This window comes from Vigna unguiculata, chromosome 9, assembly GCF_037176805.1.
Source record: "Vigna unguiculata cultivar grain cowpea cultivar isolate G323 ecotype 2 chromosome 9, ASM3717680v1, whole genome shotgun sequence".
Classification (NCBI taxonomy): domain Eukaryota; kingdom Viridiplantae; phylum Streptophyta; class Magnoliopsida; order Fabales; family Fabaceae; genus Vigna; species Vigna unguiculata.
In genome coordinates, this window is record NC_140800.1 from 32,154,481 (window position 1) to 32,160,611 (window position 6,131).

A 6,131-nucleotide genomic window follows, 5' to 3' on the forward strand; every position below is an offset into this window, starting at 1 on the left:
AGTTATGAAAAATGATCATTATATAAAGAGTGATTATAATGGCAAAACCACTCTTCAAACACTCCCTCTTTTTACAAGTGATGCTAGCACTTCATCAAGCCCACTCCTAAAGACGACGATAGTTGCAACAACTGATCATTCCGTTCCAGAAGAAACTTCCAATACGACATCTTGTAATCTTGATTTGTCGCTCAATCTTTATATGTAGTATATTGTTCTATTTTTCTTTGATAGCATTGTTTTTTAGTTTGAATTTTAATAGAATGTTACTGTGAGATTTTTTTTTGTTTTTTATGTAGTATTTTATGAGTGGTGTGAAAAAAACGTAATTGTTACACTTTTTGCTGACAATTTATGTGATTGATTAGTGAGTCGAAGGAAAGATATATCGAACAAAAGTTTCAATCTTAAATTCGACATTTCTGAATGTATGTTGGGCATTTCTTTCCCAATTAATGATTGTAAACATGATTAAAAAAGTTTTTTTTTTCATATATGAAGCTTTTAATATATGCTCAGGCGTTTTTATAATGGCTATCAGATTCAGTGAAATGTGAAAAACGAACAAGTTTTCTTACAGAAAATGCAGGGTGTAAGCATTTTATAGAAATGTAGTATGCAAACTACATAAAAGATATATTTTCCTTGCATCACTCGTTGTTAAATTAGTAATTTTTGGTTTTCGAAATATACTTAAAATGTTACTTTATCCTTAATTGATCGTTCTCTATTTTAGATTATACTAATTGAAGATAATAACGGTTACATAATATTTCATTTACTTATTTATTAAAGTAGATATGGTAACATTAACAGAAAATAATTTTTTTTTCACACGAATATTTATTACTTTTGTAATCCAAGTTTTGTAACACTCATTACCTTTACCTTTATGTTTTGTGAAGAGCACTTAGAATTAGAGATGACAAATAAACCTGTTCCCGTGGGTATTGTCCGAACTTGTTTCCGTTTTGACGGGAAATTCTCGCATTGACTGGGTATGGATATAGGTATGGGTATGGGTATGAAGAATCTCCGACTTTTTCGATTGGATATAAGGATATACATATCCCCGCCATAATACTCGTTCCCGCCATATTTCCATTTCCGTTTTAATTATTAAAATCTTGACAATTAATTAAGTAACCATATATATATATATATATATATATATATATATATATATATATATATATATATATATACTTTCTATTTTTTATTTGTTCTAATTATTTGGTTTTTATGAAACTCATTTGTGTCCAATATATTTTTCATCTTATCATAAATCTTTATGTAGCCATGTTAAAATGATTTATGTAATTAAAATTTTTTATGTCTCACATTTGAATATTTCTATTATTTTTTAATATTTTTATTTATTGTATATTTTCCTTTCACATGAGAATTTTTAATACTTTCAATTTAAGTGTTTAATAGCATAAACTTTTCATTTACAAGATAATATAAAAAAATCTTTGCTTATTATTAATAATTTTTGTTTCATTTAAACAACTCTTTTGTTTCGCTAAAATAATTTTTGTTATTTCTCGACCATTGAGTATATATATTGATATTTAAACACCTATTTGAAAGCCATTATATGAGGAAAAAACTGTAAATAAATAATACTTTTTCCCCTTGTAGTATAGGAAATATAAGATGTACTAAACGGTGTAAATATAAGATGCATATAGTATTATATATATATATATATATATATATATATATATATTTGAATATTTGATGTATAATTTTGCTTTTAAATTTTATTAGTATATTATAGGAAATAATAATAATAATTAGAAAAAAAAAGAAAAAAAAATTGCCGTCACATTAGATGGTATCAGAGCGACATTTCATGCGAAATCTGTGAAATGTGCTCATTATATTTTTTTTCTCTAACTCATATAATTCCAGATGGCAAACATTAGGAGGAACAATGAATTAACTGAAGCAATGCAAGCTATCCGAGACATGGCTGCTGCTCTAATGAGGAATCAAAGACCTGAAGGAAACCCTGAATCACAAGATTTAGCTGAATTTAGGAGAAACAAACCCCACAATTTTCTGGTGGATACGATCCAGAAAAAGCTGAGTTATGGATTAAGGAGATAGAAAAAATATTTCAAGTTATGAACTGTGCTGACAACCAAAAGGTGGGATGGTACTAGGAGATTACTTGAAGGAGGAAGAATAGTTATTACCTGGGATGTATTTAGAACAAAGTTTTTAGAAAAATATTTCCCTAATGATGTGAGGAGAGCAAAAGAAATAGAATTTATGCAGTTCAAGCAAGGAAGTGTGACAGTAGGGGAATATGCTTCCAAGTTTGAAGAGTTAGGAAAATACTCTACTTTCTTTTATCACCCAGAGGAAAGGATGAAGTGTATAAAATTTGAAAATGGACTTAGAGATGAATTGAGAAAAGCAGTAGGAATACTAGAAATTGTTGATTTTCCTACGCTTATTCACAAGTGTAGATTTTTGGAAGATTTTGAGAACAACCAAAATATCAAACCAAAGTATTTTGGACCCCAAACAAATAAAAATAAACGCAATGAGGGAAAACCTTACAATCGCCCACAATGAAGGACCCAATCCAACCAATCTCCATCAGGAAATTCTAGTAGACCTGTATATGATCATATCAAATGCTTTAAATGCGGACAAGGTCATCATGCTAAAGATTGTCACCTTAAGGGACCAATCTGTTTCAAGTGTGGGAAACCTGATCACCTATTCTCTGAGTGTGGACAACAAAAGTCACATTTCAATCCAAGTGCAACCAAGACAAGACCTACCACAACAGGAAGAGTATACACCATGACTGGAGCTGAAGCTGCTGAAAACCATGATCTAATTCAAGGTATGTGTTTTATTAAAGGAAAAACTTTAAATGTACTGTATGACTTAAGTGCAACTCACTCATTCATTTCCAATTATTGTGTTCAACATCTTAATATGTCGACCTCTTTTCTAAAAACTAGTTTGGTTGTTTCAACTCCCATAAGTGACTCAATAATTACCAATAGAGTTTGTTTAGACTGTCCATTATTCATTGAGAATAGAAAACTCCTTGTAAATTTAATATGTCTACCTTTATCTCAATTAGATGTAATCTTAGGTATGGACTGGTTATCTTCCAATCGAGTCCTTTTGAATTGTGCTAAGAAATCTGTGATATTTCCAAACTCTGAGAATCTTCTAAAATCACCTACCAATTCAAAAAGTGGGCCTTTAAGGAATGAAATTCAAGGGTACTTGTTATTATCTTCTATGGAAATAAAAGAGGAAGTTGAGTTGAAAAATATAGCAGTTGTTCAAAATTTTCCTGAAGTCTTTCCCAATGATATTCCTGGTTTACCACCTAACAGAGAAATTGAATTTTCCATAGATTTGATGCCTGGAGTTGGACCAATCTCTATGGCACCATATAGGATGTCACCCTCTGAATTAGCAGAATTGAAGAAACAATTAGAAGAGTTACTTGAAAAACAGTTCATTCGTCCTAGTGTCTCACCTTGGGGAGCCCCAGTTTTGTTAGTTAAAAAGAAAAATGGAAGTTTTAGGTTGTGCGTAGATTACTGTCAATTAAATAAATTCACCATAAAGAATAAATACCCCCTTCCTAGGATAGATGACTTGATTGACCAATTGAGAGGAGCCTCTATATTTTCTAAGATAGATTTAAGGTCAGTATATCATCAAATTAGAGTAAAAGCAGAAGACATACAAAAAACCGCTTTCAGAACTAGGTATGGTCATTATGAATATCAAGTGATGCCTTTTGGTGTGACCAATGCCCCTGCAATATTTATGGATTATATGAATAGGATCTTCCATCATTTTTTAGATCAATTTGTAGTTGTTTTTATAGATGACATTCTTATTTACTCTAAGACTCTTGAGGAACACGGGGAACACCTTCTGATTATCTTGCAAATCTTGAAAGAAAATAAATTGTATGCTAAATTGTCTAAGTGTGAATTCTGGTTAGAGGAAGTAAAATTCCTAGGACATGTGATTTCCAATAAGGGAGTGTCAGTGGATCCGACCAAAGTAGAAGCAATTTTACAATGGGAACCACTAAAAACAGTGACTGAGATTCGCAGTTTTCTCGATTTAGTAGGATATTATAGAAGATTCATTAAGGGATTTTCTAAAATAGCTATGCCTTTAACCCAACTCACCAAAAAGGGCTAAGCTTTTGTGTGGACAGAAAAATGTGAAAATAGTTTTCAAGAACTCAAGAAAAGATTAACCACTTCTCCTGTTTTAGCATTACCTGATCCTACTGGACACTTTATTATATTTTGTGATGCTTCCAAAATGGGATTAGGTTGTGTTCTTATGCAAGATAGAAAGGTAGTGGCATATAGTTCTAGGCAACTAAGAACACATGAGAAAAATTACCTAACCCATGATCTAGAACTAGCTGTCATTGTCTTTGCACTTAAGATATGGAGACATTATGTTTATGGTGGTAAGTTCGAAATTTTTAGTGATCATAAGAGTCTCAAATACTTGTTTGACCAAAAGGAATTAAATATGAGACAAAGGAGATGGATGGAATTTCTAAAAGACTATGATTTTGAATTACATTACCATCCAGGAAAGACAAATGTAGTGGCAGATGCTTTAAGCAGAAAATCTTTACATGTCTCTTCACTAATGATTCATGAAATGAATTTGTTAGAAAAATTTAGAGACATGAATTTGTCGGTCACCCTAAGCCATGATAAAATGCAATTAAACTCTATTCAAATCACTAACAATTTACAAAAGCAAATCCATGAGGCACAAGAAAGAGATGAGTTAATTAATAAGAAAAAGAAATTGATAGGTCAAAGGGGTGGGGAGAATTTTGGCATAGATAAAACCAAAATTTTGAGATTTAAGGACAGAATGTGTGTACCCAATAATGAAGAAATTAAGGAAATGATTCTAGAAGAAGCACATAAAAGTAAATTAAGCATACATCCGGGCACAACAAAAATGTATCAAGATCTCAAGAAAATGTTTTGGTGGCCCAAAATGAAAAAGGAAGTGGCACAATATGTATCAAAATGTCTAGTTTGTCAAAAAGCTAAAATAGAACACCAAAAGCCAGCAAGAATGCTACAATCCTTAGATATACCTGAATGGAAATGGGATAGTATAGCAATGGATTTTGTAGTTGGCCTCCCATGAACCATTCAAAAATTTGATTCCATATGGGTTATCGTGGATAGGTTAACAAAGTCTGCTTATTTCTTACCCATTAACATTAAATATTCATTGGAAAAATTGACTAAATTGTACATAAAAGAAATTGTCAGGTTACATGGAGTTCCAACAAGTATTGTGTCTGATAGGGATCCCAGATTTACTTCTAAGTTTTGGGGAAGCTTACATCAGGCCTTGGGGACTAAACTCCATCTTAGCTCAGCATATCATCCCCAAACTGATGGACAATCAGAAAGGACAATCCAATCTTTGGAAGATTTATTGAGAGCTTGTGTATTAGAAGATTCTGGTAGTTGGGATCGATGTTTGCCCTTGATTGAGTTCACCTATAATAATAGTTTCCATTCCAGCATAGGTATGGCACCCTATGATGCATTATATAGAAGGAAATGTAGAACATCTTTGTGTTGGTTTGAGACTAGTGAGAATTCAGTATTAGGTCCTGACATGATTCAACATACAACTGAGAAAATCAAAATGATTAGGGAAAAATTGAGAACAACTCAAAGTAGACAAAAAAGTTATGCTGACAAGAAAAGACGACCTTTTGAATTTTAAGAAGGTGATCATGTATTCTTGAAAGTAACACCAACCACTGGAATTGGTAGAGTGATGAAATCAAAAAAACTCACTCCCCGGTTCATTGGTTCTTACCAAATTCTTAAAAAAATAGGTCTTGTTGCTTATCAAATTTGTTTACCCCCGTTCTTTTCCAACCTTCATAATGTTTTTCATGTGTCTCAATTAAGAAAATATATTTATGACCCGACTCATGTGATAAGACCTGATACAGTACAATTAAAGAATAACCTTACATTTGACGCAATGCCTGTACAGATTATGGACAAGAAGGTCAAAGAATTGAGAGGCAGACAAATTCCTCTAGTAAAGGTCATGTGGAATGA

General features: G+C 31.9%; 1 pseudogene; it reads left to right on the plus strand.

Annotated features, from left to right (window-relative positions):
* The first annotated feature begins 2,280 nt into the window (after positions 1 to 2,280).
* Positions 2,281 to 6,131, plus strand: LOC114165133 (uncharacterized; annotated as a pseudogene).